This window comes from Cydia strobilella, chromosome 1 (assembly GCF_947568885.1).
Source record: "Cydia strobilella chromosome 1, ilCydStro3.1, whole genome shotgun sequence".
In the NCBI taxonomy this organism is placed as follows: domain Eukaryota; kingdom Metazoa; phylum Arthropoda; class Insecta; order Lepidoptera; family Tortricidae; genus Cydia; species Cydia strobilella.
In genome coordinates, this window is record NC_086041.1 from 17,948,406 (window position 1) to 17,972,888 (window position 24,483).

General features: G+C 39.9%; 1 protein-coding gene across 1 annotated transcript in view; it reads right to left on the minus strand.

Annotated features, from left to right (window-relative positions):
* LOC134748947 (gamma-aminobutyric acid type B receptor subunit 2) overlaps positions 1-20,113 on the minus strand; it is a 320,538-nt gene extending 300,425 nt beyond the window's left edge. Inside the window, exon 1 of the mRNA XM_063687384.1 lies at positions 19,839-20,113. The gene's annotated coding sequence lies outside the window, so the exon portion shown is untranslated. The remainder of the gene's footprint in view (positions 1-19,838) is intronic.
* Between the last annotated feature and the right edge of the window lie 4,370 nt (positions 20,114-24,483).

Sequence of the window (24,483 nt, forward strand, 5' to 3'; positions counted from 1 at the left end):
CTCGTACGCGTATACGTATAACGCGTCTGGCCAACTCTATTGTAGCACCTGCAATAGAGTCTTTAAGACCAAGTTCGGCCTGGTCAGCCACATTCGAGCCCATAATAGGCGTAATCCATAATTGCTGAGGTCGCCGTCATCGAAACCGATGAGGAGGACTATATATATATAGTAAATGTATACTTTTCCCGTTTTATCAGAATGCATGGAAGCCCTGCCTGCCCTGCGCCGCAACTGTATTACAATAATAGAATCCCCAGGAAGAAAAAAGTAATACGTTTACCCCATCTCGAGCACGGTGTGGGAGCTATTTGAATATTCATTGTATTTTATTTTACTGTTTTTTCAATAAAATAAAATTCCCGTCAGATATCTATATATATATTACGCGAGGCCGATTTTTGTTCATCCCATCAGATCTACAGTTATGGTCCGATTTTAATAAATTATATGTCATTTGATTCGTCTCATGCTACAAATTTGCAATAAGCTCTTAGTTTTTTGATTTTTTCCCGAAAAAGTACTAAAAAGTTAATTTGAAAAAATGTACCACGTGACCTTTGTTCTGACTTGAGATTGAATTGAACTCAAACCTATATCCAATGTATGTAAGGTATCCAATCCATTCAAATATTTGTTTTGAGACTGTAACATGCATACACCACACTAAAAATTATATTAAAACACCATAAAATTTTATTATTGTGTTTGACAACATGTCAGACATGTGTCATCCACATCGTACTCATCAAGATGACACATGTTTATTTTATTGTTGCTTTGGCACATAGAAGGTAGGATCCTATAGAAGTGGCTTACCGCGTGTGCCCGTGAGGGACAGAATTTGTAGCCACCAGCCCACCATAAACCATACAAAACGGTGGGGAAAAGCACCTATATTTACTTCAAAAAGCACGTACGGCGAGATTTGTTCTTATGAGGATGTTAAATGATGTCGGATCTTTAAGGTAAACGGTCAGCCAATGGGGTTGGCAACTGTCAAAGGTTTGCAGAGATGGCGCCATCATAGCTTGCGCCTTTTTCTATGAGATTTGGCTTAAAGGGCTGGCATCCAGGGAACTAAAAAAACAAAAAATTGTCTCAATTGTAAGGATTGACAGGGCAAGCTATGCTGGCGCCCTCTGCTAATTATGTCGACCGGCCAACCCCATTTTCCGCATCGGTCCGCGCCCTTGGTGCGGTGCGGCGTATGTGCGATCGTATGTAAAAGCCGTAACAGACTACCGCACCGCACCGCGATCTTGGTGCGCCACACCCATAAGTGAGAGCGAGAAAGAGAATATCTCGAAAAGCCGTATTGGTGCGGTCAAAATCTCTTACTCGCTCTAACTTATAGAGCGTCCTTAACGTATGTACAGTGACAACCTTGCGCACTATCGATACGTGCGCCGCATCGCACCAAGGTCGCGGTGAGGTGTGGTAGTCTCTAACGGCTTTTACGATAGTCTATTAAATACGGCTATAAAGCGGCTAACACATTACCGCACCGCACCAAGATCATTGTGTGACTTACTTATGGGTAAGTAAGAGCGAGAAAGCAATATCTCTTTCTCGCTCTTACTTATAGGTGCATCGCACAATGACCGGTGCGGTGCGGTAATGTGTTAGGCGCTTAAGGTGGGGTCCGTACGCCGAGAGCGAGAAAGAGATATTTTGACGGTACCAAGGTCGCGGTCCAGTCGTTGTACAGACTTTCAAAAAAGTAAATTAAAAAAAAAACTAAATTAGGTTCAAGGGCCTGACACTCTTTGATAGAGAAAGATAGTCTTATTGCGATTCCTATAAGAGGAAAGAGAAAATAGTGCCATGCTTTATTTTTATCACCGACCGGGCATTTTTTCATGGTCGGGTTTGCTATGATGGCATAACCCGACCATGAAAAAATGCCGAATGAAATGGAGGCGATGGCGAAATACCGAAATTTATAAGAGTGAAAGAGCCGAGTCGGACTCGCCCACCGAGGGTTCCGTACTTTTTAGTATTTGTTGTTGTAGCGGCAACATAAATACATCATCTGTGAAAATTTCAACTGTTTAGCTATCACGGTTCGTGAGATACAGCCTGGTGACAGACAGACGGACAGCAAAGTCTTAGTAATAGGGTCCCGTTTTTACCCTTTGGGTACGGAACCCTAAAAAGGATTATGCTGCCATACATGAAACTGTCAATACATGAATATGTCTTTCTCTTACCCCTGGTCACAGAAAAAGGGGGTGGTCTGTGCCCCTGGTCCATGGAGACTATATAAAGGAGCCAAATCTCTATGTACGAAAAGTGTCCATCAAAAGACAGTAATTAGGCGGCGCCACCATACACCGAAATACTACTAAAAACAACCTACGTAATTTGGTTGAGTTATTTGTTGCCTTATATGGTTCATGTTATACACATGTCCCAGAGCCTAACTAGCGCCACCGGAGAGATTAGGAACTATTATTTAAAGCTGAAAGCGGTCACTTTTGCAACAATTCTGCTTCTCCTTTCTATACCATCCATACCCTGGTCGCTCGGTTTCATGTCTATAACTACGTGTATATACTATGTCTATTATTAGGTCAGAGGGTCTACCGCGAAAACCGAAATTCGCAAATTGCGGGGATCTTTCTCTTATACCCCAATGAAGGCGTAATTAGACTGACAGAGAAAGATGCCCGCAATTTGAACTTCGATTTTCGCGATATAGCCCAGACACGGAATGTCACGGAATGTTTGTAAAATGTTTGTAAACTTCAGTCTCATGAATAATAGGAAAAAGAGAATTAAATATAAATTATACTCTAGCCCTATGAAATTTTAGGCATGAAAGCCAAATGACAAGGCATCCTATCCACGAAATCTTGATTTACCGTATCATATCGCGGTCGCGTATCGTGATTTTTAGTTTAGAAAGATGCGAAAAGATAGACAATAATTATGTTTTTTTTGCATCAAAACTAACGATCACAAAACATGCTGGTAGGTGCTACGCGACCGAAATATAATACGCTAAAATTATACAAACGTGTCGCCATTTTATAAGAAATAATTATGTGTAAGATTTCATATTCTGTGGGTATAGTCAGCATAAAATAGATAGTAACAGCCAGTGATTCATCTGAAGACGTCACATTTCCTGATTTCATCAAGCGTTCAGTCTTAGGCTGCCTGTCCACAGGAGCGGAGCGATGAGCGAGGAAAAAATCCACCGAGTGAATGGCATAAAATCTCCGCTCTGAAATTTTAATGAAATTCTATTGCTGGATTTTTTCCCCGCTTACCGCTCCGCTTCAGTGGACAGGCAACCTAACTTTTAGAACCATACTCTAGCGGCGTTTTGACGCCGCAACAGGTCTCTAGTAAGATATAATAGTCAGAGGGCCTACTTTGAACACTGAAGTTCGCAAATTTCAGGAAAATTTCCCTTTTATTCCAATTAAAACGTACCTAACTAGAGTGACGGAGATAGTTGTTTTTTTTTTATGAAATAGGAGGCAAACGAGCAGACGGATCACCTGAAGGTAAGCGATTACCGCCGCCCATGGACACCCGCAACACCAGAGGGGTTGTAAGTGCGTTGCCGGCCTTAAGATCTTTTCTTGAAGGTTTGAAGGTCATATCGGTCCGGAAATACCGCAGGCGACAGTTCATTTTGAATTTACGGACTTCGATTTTCGCGGTTGTAGCCCTAGACAGACGACGTTTGTTATATATACCTATGTAACTAACTAATTAAAGGAACCACATAAAAAACAAACATTAAATTAAATTACTGCAGTTTGATACAGGGAGTAGAACGAAAAAGAAATGAAACATTACTTAATTTTATTAAACTAATAAGATTTATAACATAAAGCGATGTTCTCACAAAACGTTAGCTTACTTTCCCTAAAGTGCGTCATACATAAATACCACTACGCTTTTTTTTAAGGAGAAAACATACTGTCATTCAGATATCATTCGTTTCGTTCATGACGTTCAACTCGGATTGCGATTGATTCATTGGCCTTCTAACCTCTACCTCTCGACATGGTCACTTGAACAATATATTGTGAAGTGAGGGTCAATCAATCGGAAATGGTATGTATTTGGGAATAAGAATTGTTGTTTTCCATATGTGGGCCAGTGTTTAATCAGTTGTGTGTTATTTTATAGCCGCTCCGGGCATTAATACAATTTAACTTCACCGCCGCGTAGCTGTCGGCTTACACGGGTTTTCACCGTCTCAAACGACCTTCACATTAATTTGGTAAGTCCATCTTGTTAATCATCACGAAGGGATCGTGTCGAAAGTAGTTTTTATTATATTTTCAATAAGCTAAGACATCATTTTGTCATTTCCAGCATCTCAATTCTAACGCCGCCATGTTGTTCATGTCGTCAACATCGTGCATGGCACGTGTTCTCAATTAAGAAAAACCCAGTTAAAGCTGGTAAGTCTATTACATACACACATACTACACTATGATTTCCATAATAATTAATATAATAATTAAATTGCAACATATCTCTAACTGGATCCTTTTTCTTTGGTTGATGAGCTCGATTTACAAAAGATTTCCTCTGATCTTCTGCAATTAGTTTGTGGTTACCGCGCCGAAGCTATTGAAATACGCAGAGGCCATTACAAGCCAAATTAAAGAGCCACTTGTCAAGGCATTAGTAAACAAAATCCCCCCTTCCACAACTAACATTTTGGATGCTGATTCTTTTACATCACCTCTTGAAAAGGCAGTAGGAGTTTGAAACATGTTTGGCCTCCATAATGATATTACCAAGGCAAGTCAGCCTAACAGCCGCCCCTCGCGGGGGCAAGGCATACAAAAACCTACAATTCCATCGCGTGGAATTCAGTGCAATGCGAGCTCAGGGTACTTTTCCTCGCAAAATACGCATATGCAAACCTGTACCGACGCACTCTCGCGGGGTGATATTACCAAGGCAAATCAGCCTAACAGCCGCCCCTCGCGGGGGCAAGGCATACAAAAACCTACAATTCCATCGCGTGGAATTCAGTGCAATGCGAGCTCAGGGTACTTTTCCTCGCAAAGTACGCATATGCAAACCTGTACCGACGCACTCTCGCGGGGTGATATTACCAAGGCAAATCAGCCTAACAGCCGCCCCTCGCGGGGGCAAGGCATACAAAAACCTACAATTCCATCGCGTGGAATTCAGTGCAATGCGAGCTCAGGGTACTTTTCCTCGCAAAGTACGCATATGCAAACCTGTACCGACGCACTCTCGCGGGGTGATATTACCAAGGCAAATCAGCCTAACAGCCGCCCCTCGCGGGGGCAAGGCATACAAAAACCTACAATTCCATCGCGTGGAATTCAGTGCAATGCGAGCTCAGGGTACTTTTCCTCGCAAAGTACGCATATGCAAACCTGTACCGACGCACCCTCGCGGGGTGTATGTCATTGCCAAAATTGTCAACAACCAAATTACCCTTGGGTCAACCTTCAAAAAACCACCTTGCTTACCACACAAGTGGAAGAGCGTAGTTTCAAAATCGAGGCTCGCGGCCCGGTCGTGGAGGTAAGTACTAGAGGATGAGGAAATTCCAGTAGAGGTTACAAAGGCAACCAGAAACGGCAGAAACCATGACTCGGAACCGTTTCAAGTAGACCGGTAGCGCACTTCCTCATACAGTGGAAGAAAATGGGAGCACCAGTATTTCTGGTGCTCCCATTGTCTCATTTGCTATTGCATTAAAGTTAATACGAGGGGACAATCTTACACAGATTGACCTAGCACCAAACAAAGCAAAGCTTGTACTATAAGTACTAGGCGACGATATATATACATATATAGAAATATACATACTTATATACATAGAAAACACCCATGATTCAGGATTCTCAGGAACAAATATCTGTGTTCATCATACAAATAAATACCCTTGCCGGGATTCGAAGCCGGGACCATCGGCTTCATAGGCAGGGTCACTACCCACTGCAGACCGATCGTCAATATATAGTTAATGATGTCAATGATGCTCCGTGCCCAAAATGAAGGCTCAAGGCATTCTAAGTGTAGCACTAACCGTCACCAAGCTTCATTTCTCCTCTTTTCCTTGTGCCAAAATCGGACGGATCAGCTCGACCAATTTTCAACTTGAAAGCGCTAAACGGTTTATATACTGGTCGAACCGTTTCACCACATAAACATGCATCGGATACCCGACTTCCTCAACCAAATGACGGGGTGTGCAAGTATATGCCATAATAATCATAATATACTTTCACGTACAAGTCTCACGTTTCTTGCACGTACGCCAAGTGTATTTTCTATACTGACAAATTTGACAAAAACGTTGTCAATACTGACAAATTGGGTAGCTCAGACCTTGCGGCAACAATGGAATGTCAGAATTGTAGTTTACCTAGACGATTTTCTGATTGCCCATCAAAATGCCATACTACTAGATCATGTCAAAATCTTTATTCGAACCCTCATAAGTCTCGATGGTAAGTAAATTTCACCCTGCCAGACCCATCGAACACATCGTTCCTAATACCGCAAAGTGTGTCGAGCGATTAAATTGGTGGGTATAAAGTTGCCAGGCGTCAACAACTCTACATCACCCTCCCCACCAATTTTCTAAAACCGATGTCCGGGTCGCAGTTGAACGACCTAGCTCTTTCGGGAGCTTCGGAACCTTCATTGCAATCAGAAAGAAATGTTAGCGATCCTTCATGTTCTTCAAGGTTACGCTCACCTGTTGCATCACAGTTTGATGCCTATACAATGCGACAACAGGACGGCCGTAACCCGTCTAATGAAAGAAGGGGGATCGAAATCATTAGCCCAGGTAAACATAACCCATCGGACTTTAGATCTTCTAGATCAAAATCAAATACACCTTAAAATATATTATCTACCGGGGAAGTACAATTGTCAAGCCGATCAATTATCGCGTCGTCACCTACCACCGGAATGGCACTTACTACCGGCTTGCGTGGATACAGTTTTTGCGAAGTGGGAAATACCGGTGGTGGATCTATTCGCCTCGGCAACAGCCCACATGGTACACAATATTATGTATCCCGAGACCTGAAAGACCCTCAAGCGATGTACCACGCATTCAGTATTCCGTGGAACTATCCACTCGCGTGGGTATTCCCACCACCTTTTCTGATGCCCATAGTCCTCGCTCACTTGAACCAATCGACCGGGATATTTCTGGTAATGATGCCTTGCTAGGGAAAAAATGTTCTGGTGGGCAGATCTCAAAGCCCGAGCGCTAGCAAGGCCGCTTACTCTGAGACACCTGCGGAAGAATCTCAAATTCATCGACACGTCGACAGGGTTACCACCTCCCTAAGTCGAGGAAATGATTCTCGTGGTTTGGAAGTATACTCTGTATAAATATACTCTAAGGCGCTAGTGATGGAGCTCAGATCAATTATCATAGCTTAAAAATTCTTGCAGAAAAATGACTTTAAGAACTTACAAAAAAGCTTGAGCTTGGCAACGTTGGATTTCTTTGGCATGTACAAATATATATATATAAACTAGCACAATTTTTATCGGATTTACATCAAATAAATAAATTATCAGTATAATACCATACTTTTACACAAGTCAGTCGTTTCTACATTGTGTAACACTGAAACATCAATTTGTTTGAGTTCACATGTTCTGATAAAACATATTCTTAAGTCGATTTTTTAACGTGTCCTAAAACGACTAAACCCCCATTTTGGGATGTTGGTTGATAATTCTTTAACAATGCTTTCCAAATAATGCATCATACTGCCACTTTACTACTTCTTTGCTCTGGTAGGCGCATACATAATTTAACCTTGCTTACGATTGACCATGACAACTGTATAAGATCAGAATAAATGTATCATTTTTTGGCCACAGTTTGGTTTAAAAAATAGACTCTAGTAATTACAGGCAGTCAGGTTAGAAACTATTAGCAAATACGAGTAATAGTATGCTAAATCCCCCTTTTTTGGATAGAAAGAACCATATCACTTGTAAATGACAGACGTAATGCTGCTAAATAAATCATTTAATTTGTTCACGACAAGTGTCAAGAATCGGCCGCAGCCAGCCTCACGGACGATCATTGCTAATTAGATAAAAACTTTGTTTAAAGAAGCGAACATAGCAGCTGCCCAAGGTAGTATTAGACTAGCTGCAGTTTCAAAAAGTTGGTGGGAAAATCATTCCCTTGATGACATTATGGCTCGTGGAAACTGGCAATCAGCTAACACATTTCCAGCAATTTTACAGGAGACAGGTAGCAAGAACAAGTATTTCTTCTACAAATGTCACACAATTGTTTAATCCTGTATAGGTATTACGATCATTGATTTATATAATATAGTAATAGTAAAGTAAATTTGATTTCTTAGGCACTGTGCCTGGTTGCAATCATTGTACCTGATCGTTCAGGCAAGATTGTACAATTAAAATAAGTACATAAATAAATTATAATAAGGAATAACTATAAATCATTACATTTGAACTACTAAGTGTAAAATTATCTGTTCGAAGAATGAAATAATTGAAATCGATATTTCAGTATCATATATTTTAGTCATCATAAATTCAGAGACTAATCAATCACATTGGCGCTATAATACATTAGAATTAATCTAATAAGGGGCGACACCAGGCGATAACAAACAGGTCTCAATTATAAAGCTTCCAGTGACGGTCAAGTAATTTAATAGCAGCGTTTTACCTGAAATAAAACGCATATTAAAATACTTACCTCACTGGAAGCTTTCATTTAATTTCTGCCTGGTGAAATTGAGCCAATGACAAACAGTTCACCGGACATCTTTTACCTGGTGTAAAAATGGCGCGGTCCGCCAGGTGTCGCCACTGTTGCCGGAAACAAGAGTCAAATAAAGCACTAGACTGGTAATAATTCGACGGAAACAGATATGCTCTCTCAATTATAAAGCTTCCAGTGAGGTAAGTATTTTAATATGCGTTTTATTTCAGGTAAAACGCTGCTATTATCATATTTCACATCTTACATCTACCGTCCTCGTTTGAAGACTGCATTTGCTTCACGAAGGTACTCCGGAATGGGGTCATAATTGTCAAGAAACCTATCTTTGATTTAAATACTAGATCATAAGTCTAGATAAACTTATTTATTTAAGACGAGAACAAGTGTACTACGTATGTAACCGAACTTTAGTGTGCTTATAATAAATACATGCTTGTTAATTTGTAAATGGTGGTTTATTTAAACATGTCATACGATTGATGAGGATTTAGATCTAAGGCGTCCTTTTTAAATACTAGATCTGGATTCCTTGCTCCTAGGGTGGCATACCTACGACCCTATACGCGTCTCATATTAGCTCGGTGCACTTTATTTCATTTAGGGAGAAATCCCATATATGGTTAGTCGATTATTGGGACCTCTGGCCCACTTGTTAAATTTAGGGACTAATTGGGCATTTTTTTTCTTTTGTCCGGAATAACTTCCCCATCCCCTACTCCAGCCCATTACAATGTAAAGAAGATAGAGATTATTAAATACACACAATCTTCCAATTTCCCCAGTGTACAGAATGGTACAAACACTAAACGTAACAATATTTAGCTCCGTACGAGAATATAAACGAAATAATTAGCGAGGTAATACGGTTCCCGGCGAAAAAATAACCCTGTCCTAAACGGGAAAGCGTTTTATCTAAGAAGTCTTATTCCTAATTCGCCGCGACAGCACGTCAATATCGGCGCTGATGGGTTTGTAATGTGACACAACCCATAACTTAAGCCACAGACATGTTATTTTCGCTAACGCTAAAGACAGCTGAAGTGTGCGAAAGGAAAGCCATCACGTATATGAACATCCCATGAGTGCAAAAGAGGCAGATTGCAAATGAGAAAACGTGACAAATTTTGAGTTTGACAACGGTCGCGGATGGCCAAGAGCGTATCACATCATGGAAATTTTTAAATTTAAAAATATAAACAATTCAGGAAGAAAACTAATAAAGTAATAAAGTGAAGATGTTGTTGTCTTGTAGTGTGCCGGATTGCAGTGGCATTGTCACGGGGCCAAATAATCCAAGCAATGGGGTTGGCCGGTCGAAATAATTTGCAAATGGCGCCAGCATAGCTTGCCCTGTCAATCCCTAGAATTGTCAAATTTTTGTTTTTTTAATGCCCTGGATGCCAGCCCTTTAAGCCAAATCTCATAGAAAAAGGGGCAAGCTATGATGGCGCCATCTCTGCAAACCTTTGACAGTTGCCAACCCCATTACCTGTAAAAAGGTAATTATGATATTCCGGGCGAAATTTTCCAAACGATATTTTGCTAAATTAATAGCATAAATAGTGTAAGAAACCGGCTTACACAGTCAATTGTAAGTTTTTCTTCCGTTGTGTGCTAATATTTTATCATTTAAGTCAATAATCAAGATTATTTTGTGTAAAAACCTAAATGAGTCGTATGATATGACTAGTCCATATATTAAAATAGAATTATTTCTTCACAAGAAGTATTTACTTTCATACCCGACTTAAAATAACAACGATTGTCTCACTTTTTCAAAGATGCGTTTGTGTTTAACGATAAATTTAAACTACGATGATTGATTTATTTCCTGGGAAGTATTAGTAGTATTATATAGTGAAGCCCATAGTGGGCAAATACATGATGGAGCACATCATTCCATGATAACAAAGGTGTGTTACGATCAGGCATCGTAAACTGCGAGCTAAATCCATTGAAATGACGTATGACAACCAGTTAGACGTATGAAAACCTTAGTACTTTAATGGATTTCGCTCGCATTTTACGATGCCTGGTTACGATATATTTGTCCACTTTGATCCCGACTGTATTCTCTGTTTCGTTATTCACTTATTTGCGTCCGATGTAAAGGAAAATTAAAGATACAGTAGGTGCTATTAATCATACATCGAGGTTTTTGGTGTGGAAATGTTTTACACTAGCCAAAAATAGACAAGGACTTCCGGTTCGAGCGCCATCTTGATAGTTAGCATCGTGATTAATTACTTTGTTTTTTGCTTATTAATATTGTTTAAAGTGTAATATCGATAGCTTATTATACAGTAAACTAATGTGGTAGTGTGCAGTGAATGGAGAATTAATTTTGAAGCGCGTTTAACCACCATCTTGGAGTCAACGGCCGGTAGTCCACGTGCTTCTTGTAAAGACTAGCTATCGATTTACAAGAGCTAACAAATCACCGTACACTGTCTTGTACAACCGTACAATTTTTGTCGTTTGTAAACCTCTCAATACCTTGATACTGGCGAAATAGTCCCACTGGGCTGAAGCCATAATTTTAAAAGAAGAAGAAGAAGAAAAATAGACAAAAACTGTAAAAACAGATAGGTACTATTTTAATATTTCTAAGCACATTTGGAGCTTATTACCTATTTTTAATTCATAGTTTGTAATATTTTACAATAAACAAATTTGTAAATATACGAAATCATTCATTTCATAAAAATAATTTGATTTAGATTCAGTTGAAATCGTTCCCGCACCAAAAACCCCGTTATAATTATGCTAATAATACTCGTATAACAAATAGAACAGTGCGAGCATACCTTAAACATAATTTTCTATTTTCCCGAAAAGCGAAAAACATGCAATATTTATAGGTAGCGGAAATGTTGCTTGGTTAGAGTTTAGAGGCATCATTAATCACTCTGTCACGCCGACAAACCACGCTAGGGCTTACGGGAAATAGCCTAACGTTAACAAATGCCACGTGACGATGGCAACCACTTTGCGGTTACATGCATGAAAGATTCCCTTTTAGGCCCCATTGCACGAGAGCTTACAAAGCGTCGCGTTAAAACCCGACGTTGGCGGTTTTTTACCGTTTCTAATATTCGTATTCATATGAACGCTTAAAAATCACTTGACTCGTACTCCCTGCTATGCCTTGTGGACGTGTAGTAATAAAAACACGCTACGTTTTTAAGTACTATATTTGCGTATTCCGGTTATGATTTAATAGGGTAATGGTCGAGACTAGACTTAGAATTAACAATTCGGGATCGCGCACAGCCATGATGATTGACACCAAAGATTGACACTTGACAGCTAACTGACAGCAGCGCCGGCGCTTTTATAACGCTTGTGAGAACAGATACACGGAGTTCCGTATGCTCAATTCAATTTTTAAACCATGTAAAAGTGCCCAAACCGCCCTGTTGTCGGTTGGTTTGGGTACCCCAATGGGAGGTTGGGGCACTGTGTTAAATGCGTCTTTTTATATTAAATTAGTTGAATATTAAGTAATATATAACTATAAAACTTGCAATGAAATCGCCCAGCAATTATCTGTTTTAAACTATAAGTACGGGAAAAGCAGATACTAAGGATTTAGAACTAAATACTCAGTAATCTTTTTTAAGTAATAAAATGGATCTAAGATTCGATGTTACCCATATAGGCTTACCTAAAGTATACTAAGTTCTTCCCCGTTTGCTCCATATCTTTGGGATACCTTGATATATCTTTAAGTTCGGGAAACGTAAATTTAATACGTATCTTACTCATACACATGAATTTAATAGTGGTAGTAGTGGAACATGGACGCTGTGCGGACTACTTGTTTAAGTGTGGTTGGCGAGTCTCACCAGCATGCGACTGCGGGGCCCCGGTACAGACTATACACCACATTATACATAATTGCCCGGTACGGAAATTTGTCGGAGAGACCCTAGACCTTCACTCACCTAATGCACATGCTGCCCAATGGGTGAATAATTTAGATATCGTATTGTAATTCAATAATTAGCGACTCTGTAGATATACGCCATACGAATAAATAAATAAATAGTAGCCGTGTTTAATTTAATAGTGACGAACTACTTCAATTTGGCCAACAAAGTGATAGACAGACGATTGCCGATTTTCACCGATTGCCAAAATAAACAGAAGGGGCGGGAGCATTGGGCATGCCCAAACCTTCCTCTATAATTATTAATGCTCAATGCTGCCCACACGCTCACTTCACTAATAATTCAAGTATGTTTTTTACAGTCAAATGAATTAAGTACGTTAATTTATTCGTTAACATAGACTTCCTTTTAATTCACATCAAAAAACTTCACACTAAACAATATCACGAATGAGATTATCCTGAGCTATCACGCCAGTAACTAGTCTTGAATACCACAGTATACAATTTTAAGTATCTTATACACATCCCGATTTCCAAGGTGGTGCCCGAACTTCCCAACTGCTCAATGCTCCCCTACCTTCCCTAGACGCGGCATGGGTTATTCCTTAAACCAGAAAAAAGCGCAGGTCATAATTTATTGGATAATGTAAATTAATCACAAAAATACATTTATAATTTCCAATTAAGTTACATTGCCAATATAATGCCAAAGATAATGTAAATTTGTCTTCACGCCTTACTACCCTCATGGGGTGGGTTGAGCCGTGATCGAGTAATCCCTCTCTGGTGTTTATTGGCCCAAATTTCCCTATTCACTTTATTAGTCGGAGTAAAAAGGGTTGAATGGCATATTACATGCTTAAAAAGGAACTTTATGTGGTTAATAAAGTAGTGTAGTATGTGTAGGTCAACGGGTGAATAGATAGATAAGGTTCCATATATGTAAACACACTTGTTACGTAATATTATATGTATGTACATTTGTACAATATAGTTTGTTTTTGGTTGCGTAGGTATAAACCGTTCACCTGGAGAGTATAAACCTAATATTTATTACAGCTTACCTTTTGTCTTTATCATATCTTTATTAGGTAACAGGCTGTATACTTAAATCAGCTACCCTTTAGGTAAATATATACTTAACGAAATAAACAAATTTAATACAGCGATTTTAAGCTCTTTCGAGCTCTAAAAATTTGGTTTTAGTAGCGCCTCCCCATACCGGTATGCAGTAACTAATTATTGATTGAACTAAGGTTAAATATATTTGTTTAAGAAGTTGTGAAGTAGCGATATGTCTTAAATTTTTAAAGACCCATATAAGCTTCCTGACACGGCTCATGAGCAGCTCTATTTGCAAGTGCCATGTTAGGCGTTGGTCGACTAATATCCCTAAATACTTAACGCTTTCAACTTTATTTATAACAGAGCATCCACAGTTTTGTATATTGTTATTACATGTATGAATTTTTATGTTATAAATGGAGCCAGGTTGTGAACTCTCTATCTATATATTTATTTATCTATTTTATATATATCGGGGGATCTCGGAAACGGCTCTAACGATTTCGATGAAATTGTGCTATATGGGGGTTTTCGGGGGCGAAAAATCGATCTAGCTAGGTCTTATCTCTAGGAAAACGCGCATATTTGAGTTTTTATATGTTATCCGAGCAAAGCTCGGTCTCCTGTATAATAAAATAAGTAATGATACTGGTTAATAGAAAAGGTGTACCTTTTTATTCGAATATGGTTTCAATCAGAAAAGCATAGTGATTTTGTTGATTGTGCTTTTCTTAAGATCACCTCATATTACTTATTTTCCATCACCGGATTAGTTGAATGGTAATACATATAACATGGCATTGTCACTAAAGGTACCTTTTATTTTCAGCTTAATCAAAACCGGGAAGCGGGTCAAATTTAATTTGCAAGATTTAATTACCGGACACCGGAAAAGGTGTGAACAAAAGCCTGTAAAAATCAATGTTTTTTTTTTGCTGGAATTTGGGAATTTGGACTAAATACCTATTTGCTATATAACTAGTGACGCTTTCTGTTATCTATCTACTCCTATACACGGTGGCTAAAAAATAAGTGCATTCCCGTTGCCAGGGAGGTTTTGGGATTATACTGAGCAACTTTTACTATGGGACCAACCCCGAAATCGCGAAAAAAGAATTTGGCTGTTTTTTTGACTGGTCCATTTTTTATCATATGGGGGGGGGGGGGTACCATATTTTTAATTATTGTAAAAATATTAATATAAGGTCAGTAACACCTTATTCACAAACGAAAATAATGGCATGTGCTCATTGTTACTGGAAAATGATAAATATAGCAATTATTCGAGGCCGATCAAATTTACTTTCATTCGTTACAGCCAGCATCGAGATAAAATACACAGAACAGACATTGAGGCTTTGTTTTATCTACAACTTCTGATTTCGTGGCGTGAGTACTTTGCAAACTGCGGTTAACGTAGGCACGTACTCGTCGGTTGCCGTAATTATAAGTAATTCCCACACGTTTGTGTTATACCTACATATATAAAATTTATATCACCCAGAATATACTTGTATAAAATCTATATCACCTGATCTTTATTTTTGGACGGACCAAAGATGTAAGAACTTATGCTCAAAGAGATCAAAAGCATCTCGCAATGAGAATAATCTCAAAAAGAAATGCACGAAAAAGATGCGCTGTGAAACTGATAAGTAGATTCAATAGATATTACTTATTAGGGTTCCGTAGCCAAATGGCAAAAAAACGGAACCCTTATAGATTCGTCATGTCCGTCTGTCTGTCTGTCTGTCTGTCCGTCCGTATGTCACAGCCACTTTTTTCCGAAACTATAAGAACTATACTGTTGAAACTTGGTAAGTAGATGTATTCTGTGAACCGCATTAAGATTTTCACACAAAAATAGAAAGAAAAAAATAAATTTTGGGGGTTCTCCATACTTAGAACTGAAACTAAAAAATTTTTTTTTTCATCAAACCCATACGTGTGGGGTATCTATGGATAGGTCTTCAAAAATGATATTTAGGTTTCTAATATCACATTTTTTTCTAAACGGAATAGTTTGCGCGAGAGACACTTCCAAAGTGGTAAAATGTGTCCCCCCCCCCCCTGTAACTTCTAAAATAAGAGAATGATAAAACTAAAGAAACTATATGATGTACATTACCATGCAAACTTCCACCAAAAATTGGTTTGAACGAGATCTAGTAAGTAGTTTTTTTTAATACGTCATAAATCGTAAACCGCAATTTACCTTTCACTCAAGTTTCACATAAAAAATACATTGTTTAAATTGTGTAATGTTCAGAACCCTCGGTGCGCGAGTCCGACTCGCACTTGGCCGGTTTTTTAAGTTGGACGCCGCTTCTAAAGCGTGCAAAAGACATACTCATTAAAGAAACTTTAAATACACTTTTCCTCGGGTAGTCACACAAATCTCTGTTTTGACATTTTGCTGGGACGTCAGTTAGCCGCGACCACGACCAGTGAAACCTGTGTCGAAACCTTGGTGGGGTCCCTTTGTTTGACATAATTATTGAAAGTCATAATGTAATGTTTGTCATATTATCATTAGTCATAATTCTGTAACCGTTAACTTTTAAGGATTTTCCTCAGGTTATCCTATAGATAGGTTATGTTAGGTTAGGTTTGTATTATGGCAATCCTGAAAAGTTACGCGTTTCTGAGAAAAACCAAATTATGACTAACGAAAATGTAGACAAACTATGACTCATGACTTAAAACTATATGGGAAACAATAGAGACCCAACGTCGGTAAATAAAGGTAACAAAATAAATTCGCGATAGACCCGATTGTAAATGTGATTTAATATTGGTGGAACAAAGTCATAAAGTGGTGACTGCTTTGCGATAACATTTTTTCCGGGACTAAAGTTCCGAAAACGTACTTAGTAAATAAAGTTAGCGATTCTTTTTTTTGCAGGTAGTAGCACGTGCGGTTTTACTTACAATAGACAAAGAGTTAACCGAAAGGGCCAGCCTGAAAACTAACGACTATAATAAAATCATATTTTAACCACACTAAATACATAGTTACGGTATACGGCAAATACGGGTATTTTAGGTAAATATTTGGTGGGTTTTTACTAACTACCCATCTAGTTGCGGTCAACTGCTGCTTAGAAAGCGTCGTTCCACGCTGGGTTCCACTCTCCCATAAAACTAAGTGACTGAGGACTGGAATAGAATCCACAGGTCCGCCTTTTAGAATCCTAAATCCCCGTACACGCCAAATTACGTGTTTACGCGGCACTTACGTCCTTTTATGAAGAGTTTTTTAATGAAAACTCAAAAATGACCTGACCGATCATGTTTAAAGTATTTTTTTCTCAAAGTGTTTTCTAGGGTCTATTTTCCCGATATTTTTTTATATTTTATTAAACTTTGTTCCAAAAGTTATAAAGGGATGAACATTATTTTGGCCTTTGGAAACGGTTTTTTCCCAAAAGTATTAAATTTATCGAAAAAAGTGCATAATAACATTGAAGTTATTTTTAAAGACCAATTTAATGATGTGCCACACGTTGGTGGTTTCAGATTTTTTTTATTGTGACACTTAGTTACATGTATGGAACGCCCCTCTTAAAATATATTTTTTACTAATTGGACTACTAAATCCAGTACAAAATACACCTTATTTCAGATTTCTATACCCTGTCAGCAGTGTCAGCACTCTAAATAGTTTATACCCACCAAATAAATAACGTGACTGTTTATTTATATTGGGAAAGTCCATTGCGAATAAATTTAATAATAAAATGACAATTAAAAATTACAACTACAAATTACAACCAAAAATTACAACTAAAAATCTAAACTATACTATCCTAGAAACTAACACTAATAATAATAAGTCAAACTTCAGCCGTCCCAAAAATCGTCCCGTGACCCCCCCGATGCAAAGGTGCCCATGACGCTCGCCGCGTTGCCACGCTGAACCGCGATGGACAATCTTTGCATCAGGAAGGACCCAGAGCGAGGATCCAAACCCCTCTCCCGCATGCGTCTCCCCACTTCCCCGAAAAAGCCCTTGGCCTCCGTACACCAGCAGCCCGTAATTTCCACTGCAAGAGGGACAAATAAATAGTTCGCCAGGACCTCATATTTCTCCCGCTTGCGAACTGCAGCCAACTCGGCTGCTGCCCCTGCCGTTCTCACAGTACGGCCAATATGCGACGCCGCGAAAGTGCTGACGCACGTTGCGTCCCACACTAAACATTTCCCCCTCTCCCAGGGAACCAAAGTTAACCCATCCGGTCTCTTCCCGTCAGAGCGACTGAGACCCGGAGGTTCCAAGACGCACGGGACGTTAGCAGATACTAGCGCCCTCCGCACGATATCATTAAGCGCGTGGTGCCGTGGGAACCTCCCCGCACACCGACCACAACTCAACGCGTGATGACCGTTGCTCTCCACCATAGTACCGCAGATGCAAACGTGGGGTTCACACACCGCACAGCCCAGGCGAAGAGCAACTGCAATCCGCGTCGAGTCGTTGTCAAGCAGTGTACCCAAGTGCGGAGAAGGAAGCGCGTGAAGCCACGCTCCAGACTCCGGCTTCGACACTGCGATTACCCTCGCCCTGTCCACGCCCACCGCACTCTCCACTAAGCCCCCCAGCAACCGCTTAACCCCCACGTCATCCCACAAACGCTGACGATCCGGTCTCTCCGGCGGCGCTGCCTCCGGGTTGAGAGCCAGCCAAGCCTCCATAGCTTCCGCAGCGAAAGGTATGGATACCCTGTCACCATATGGAGATAAAATTTGAGTGACAAGATCCACGACCCCCGCCGCCGACGCCAGAAAGGCCGGCAAGCTCACGTCCCTTGCGCGCCTTACGCCTAACCCACCCGATCGAATGGGAAGGGAGGCCAGATCCCACTGGTCCGCATTGAGGGAGACGTTCAGCAGTGACTCTACCGAGTCCTTCACCACTGCATCAAACGAGTCAATAAGGCCGGGGCAAAGCCAGGTGGGCACGGTGCGCAAAAAGTAGATGACTCTGGGAACGGCGAAACAGGACCGCAACAGAACCAGTGACACGTGCGCAGAAATGTTCTTTAACTTATCCCCGGCGCTCAAAAGAACCTGTCTTCTCACCTCGAAGGCCTCCGGGATGGCTTCCGAAAAAATGGGAGAGCCTAACAGATTAAACGTTTGGGGTGACAACTCCTTGAGCCCGGGAAGCAACTCCCTAAATAAACTGAAGGAAAGTTGAGACTCGACGCCACATGGAAAAAACTCGCACTTGCTAGCGTTCACTTCTAGCCCCAAGTCACGAAAACGCGGAAGAAGAGCAAGCAAGTCTTGCTGAACCTCAAGAGGCTTACCCCCGATAGTACCGTCATCCAAGTACCAGATGTTGAGTGGGGATTGAAGCCCGGAAACGGCTTTCTGTATTGCGAGGCTAAAGATCAGCGGGCCAAGAGGTTCCCCCTGCTGTGCGCCAACTTGCGAAAGAACAAGAGCGGCGTTAATAATAGCGTAAGTTCCAACCGCCATAAGGTACCTTTACCCGTGGGACGTCACGTATCTTTCCATACCTAGTGAATCTCTAATTCATTTCCCGAATCGCACCGATAGTTAGTATAGTTAAAAAAATACAGTAAGTTTTTCATACAAAACTTGTTTTCGCTCCATTTAGTTTGTTTTTTAAACTGCAGCTATATAAACTAATTACAGACCTAGATATACCTCATGTCATTGTATGTGCAAAGTTTTATTACAATCCAACACGTAGGTTTAAAATCAGAACGAAACTCCGCTTGTATGGGAAGGTGAAATTCGGCCGAGGGACAAAGATTATTGTTTTAAAACGGATTTTATTTTTTTACAATGACACATTTTTTTCAATAAATCAGTAATAAACATATTAGATAAAGTTATATATACTAGATAATAATGGTTAATGATTTTATACTAGATAATATTAAACAAGTAGATATCGAGGACTAAGCGGTGAATCCCAAATAAAGAAGATGTCAAGATATTTTTGAATCTATACATGTAGAAGAAATCCCCGCACGTTACATTTAGTTCTAACTTCAAAAACCTCGCCTCGATTTATCGGGTTTCACCGCTAAGCCCTCGATATCTGCTTGTTTTGTATAGATACATACTATGCTTTTAAAGACGTACCTGTATATGACGAAATTCTTTTTAAATATCACATTTTTGCTACATTATTTTTCACAGTACACTAATTATCACTCGATAATACACTTGAATTTAGTCCCAAACTGATTTATTCAAACGGGCATTCTAATAGCTGTCGAGCTTTTTTAATATTACGTATGAAAAAAACAATTGGAGAACTATTTATGTAAGTATATATTGAAAATTTTCAGTTTATTGCAAGCTCCTTATTTAATGAGTTTACGTGAAGTAAGTTTGGCGCGTAGCTCAAAGACTCGTAAGAGCGTAGCGCTCGCTACGAAGGCTGTGCTTCGACTGGCTACGAGCGCTACACTTGCCGTTAACCAATACTTGAAGGTACTCATTATAGGTATGATACAAACGGCTCAATTCGAACAATGCTTGTAAGATGTCACAGCCGTAAGATACCGATCTGTCAGTGTCAAAAGTGACGTTTTTGGTTAAAAAAAAATCGCTTTTGTATCGCTGTGACATCTTATAAAGCATTGTTCGAATTGGGCCGAAATACTATTGATATGGATTTAGAGGATAATTTTGTGTATGTAATTAATACATGCAATCGTACATATGGTATCTGGGGGCACGGTAGTGCCCCCGCCAAGACGAGCAAAGCGAAGCGCAAGGGCACTACCTACCTTTTCTCGAAGCGCTTCGTCGTTTTTTTGAACCCTTATAACTTGGGTTTGGATTATACCAGATAAACAAAATTCTCGGTATATGATGTCAGTAGTAGACTTATTAAGTATAACAATTTTCAATTACATAGCTCTTATACTTTCGATTGTATTCATATCTAAAAAACGCCGATTTAGTCACTCACTCACTCACTTACTCACTGATGATCATCAATACATTTAGGGTACTTCCTGAAATCCTAGGAAGCTGAAATTATGTTAGATAGTCTACTAAGACCATAGAGTAACTTATACTAGAGCGGTACTGTCATAGTAAATTTTGTAACCCCAGTAAATTCACTGCCATCTGCCGACACACTTTAAAACTAAAATGAAGATTTATAAAAATACGATAAAATGTATTTAAATATCGATAAATGATGTTTTTTTATTTGCATTAATTATTTTTATGATTTTGGCCCATGTTCTTTCACTGATATGCGTTAAAATTGTTAAATAACAAACGAAACCGTCAATGCCATCTATACGACAGTAGGCCAAAGCTAGTAGCTGTAAAGTCTTTGCCAGGGCAAGTAGCTCTACTACTGAAGCTTATAATCTTAAATAATGAAACTTTCCTCTACCTACTCTATTATTGAACCTTTGGAAAGTAATACTGAAATTTAGTAAATAAGGATCTATACTATAGGGGTGAAGTATAAAATAAACAAGATTTGAAGCTGTCAACCTTCTGTCTGTCACTTTGCACAGTGATATTTTTGGCTTATTTTTCAAATTATACATGGCTCTAGATGCCTGAAACTGCTTTTATCTTATCTAAAAACATCAGATTACTGTGCAATAGTGTGGGCAGGCCCAATACTAAACAAATAATAACATATCTTTTTGTTTCAGACGTTGCGGTCTTGTACGGCTACGTCGTGTCGTCCTGACGGCCAACGTCAACGTCTATTACGAACTATAAATTGTATTTTTAGTGAATATTGTTATTTTGTGTTTAAGTTTTTTGTGCTTTAGTTATTGTATATACTGTTCCGGTAAGTGGATGCATGCCGCAACTCAATCAGGCGATGGCACACCATATCTAAATTTTAATTGTGTACAATGCGACAACTCTTTTAAAACGCAGAGAGGCCTCAATATTCATATTTCCAAAAAACACCGTCTATGTATCAGCCAAAATGATGCCGTTTTAAATTTAGACCCACCCTTTTTGACCACCCCCCTTTCAGACCAACCAAATTCCATCCCTTTCCATTCATACCTTAGCGAACTTAAAAATAATGTGCCCGTTGTTAAAAGAGTTCCGCGCGGCGCCAGGATCACAGTCGCTAATCACCTTTCAGGCCTAATTATAAAATGTGTGGAAAATAATCAAATTGATGATTGGCATAATCTTTTCCTTTTTTCATTCAAAACCCTTCATGCCAAAAAGGATAAGACAATTTCTTTAACACAAAAAATCAAAAACAATTGCGTTTCGAATACAATTCCACACATTTCTCGACCTTCTGGGTGCGCCTCATCCACTTTCAATAGAACTAAATTAATTGAAAGTAAAATTAGCGACGGCGATCTTAAAGGTGCCGCTCGTCTTCTTTTCACAAATGACGTGCTATCGCCAGATACTCCTGATACCCTCTCGGCTTTACGTTCTAAACATCCCCCAGCTCCTTCAGTACCACACTTGTTTGCCCCACCTACATCTGACCGGGCCTGCCTCCAAATCGAAGACAAAGACGTTATTGACGCCATATTTTCTTTCAAAAACGGTTCGGCGGCCGGCCTGGATGGGATCTCGCCCCAACATTTGAAGGATCTAATTTCTCATTCCGTGGGCGACGCAGGTGTGCAGCTTATCAGTTCCCTTACTAAATTAGTAAATTTTATGTTTTCAGGCAAAATTAACACTGAAATCCTCCCTATTCTATACGGTGCAAACCTGATCGCCCTAACCAAAAAGGACGGAGGGGTGAGACCCATTGCTGTGGGGTCTACTTTACGACGTCTGGCATCAAAAATTGCGGTTAGACACGTTAGATCAAAATTGCAGTCCCTTTTTGAACCAATACAGCTAGGTTTCGGCACGAAAGGTGGGTGCGAGGCAGCCGTCCATGCCCTAAGGACCTACCTTTCACTCAATGATTGCGAAATTGTAGTCAAAATTGACGTTAAAAATGCTTTTAATTCGGTTAGTAGGGACACCTTGCTGACAGAAGTAAAGGACAAAATTCCAGAGCTATACAATTACCTTTTCTTTTGCTATTCAAACTCATCTAAATTAATGTACAAGTCACATGAATTATCTTCTGAGGTTGGCTGTCAGCAGGGTGACCCTCTCGGGCCAGCAATTTTTAGTTTGGCTATAAATCCAATTATTAAAAATTTAAAATCAAAATTCAATGTCTGGTATTTAGATGACGGAACCCTAGGAGGCGACGTGAATACTGTGCTCTCTGATTTGTCTTTTATTAAGAGTAGTTTCGAAAATATTGGTTTAGAACTGAATTTCGGCAAATGTGAACTCTTTATTCAAAAATCTTCTTGTTCTTTGGCAGACTTACAACCCAAATTTGACGATCTGGCTCCTGATATCAAATCAGTAGACAAGTATTCTCTTTGCCTCCTGGGATCTCCTATATTCGAAGAATCTTTTCCCGGTTATATTTCTAACTCTATAACTAAATTCAAAAGTCACACGAATCGCTTACTCGAAATTAGCCCTCATTATGCTCTTGTGATTCTTAAATTTTGTCTTTTTGTCCCTAAATTTACATATGTGCTCCGCTGCTGTCCTTTTTGGAAACATCAAAATTTATTGTCGCCTTTAGATGATTTGATCAAAATTAGTTTAGAGACGATTCTAAACATTCAGCTAAGTGAGCCTTCCTGGTCTCAAGCGTCCCTCCCTATTCGGTTTGGAGGTTTAGGGATTCGCAAAATTTCCAGTGTGGCTTCCACAGCCTTTTTGGCGTCCACTCATAGCACGTCTGGTCTCATAGGAAATATTTTAAGGGCTTTGCCCACAAACTGTGAGATTGCGGGCTTTGAGGACGCCAAAAATGCTTTTAAAATTGCTTGCCCGGGAAAACAATTTCCAGACGACCCAAATTCACAAAGGAGTTGGGATAATGTTTACTGTGATTTAACTTACAATATTCTCCTAAACAACTGTACAGGTCCAGACCGCGCGAGGCTTTTGGCGGTCGGAGCCCGGGAAGCGGGTTACTGGCTACATGCCCATCCTTCGCCTAATACTGGTACTTTCTTGGATCCGGCCTCCCTTAGACTGGCGACTGGTTTGCGACTCGGGGTTTCGGTGTGTACGCCACACATATGCTCTTGTGGCACGGACGTGGACCGACTGGGACACCATGGATTATCTTGTCAAAAAAGTGCCGGCCGTTTTTCAAGACATGCGTCGCTTAATGACATAATCCGTCGGTCTCTTGCCACCATCAATGTACCCGCTCTTCTTGAGCCGACTGGTATTATCAGAGATGATGGCAAGAGGCCCGATGGGATGTCCTTGGTTCCTTGGAGCTTGGGACGGATGTTGGTGTGGGATGCTACCTGCGTAGACACACTGGCACCGTCCCACCTCCAACGGACTAATGTAAAAGCGGGCGGAGCGGCGGAAAGCGCCGAAATTTTAAAACGTAATAAATATAAGAGCCTCGGTAGAGAGTATCATTTCGTTCCATTTGGAGTTGAAACTCTAGGTCCATGGGGTCCCAGCGCACATAAGTTGTTTGCAGAAATCGCGAAGCGTCTGGTTGACGTAACTGGTGACCGAAGAGCTGGCGGCTTTCTCGCACAACGTATCAGCATTGCGATAGAGCGGGGAAATGCCGCCAGCATCCTTGGTACAATGCCTCAAGGGCCTATTTTAGATTTAAGCTAGTTATTAATTTCGTTTACGTAGTAGCACTGATAACAAGATTGTGAATACTAACGAATTTGATTTATTGCATTTAAATTGATTAAGTTTG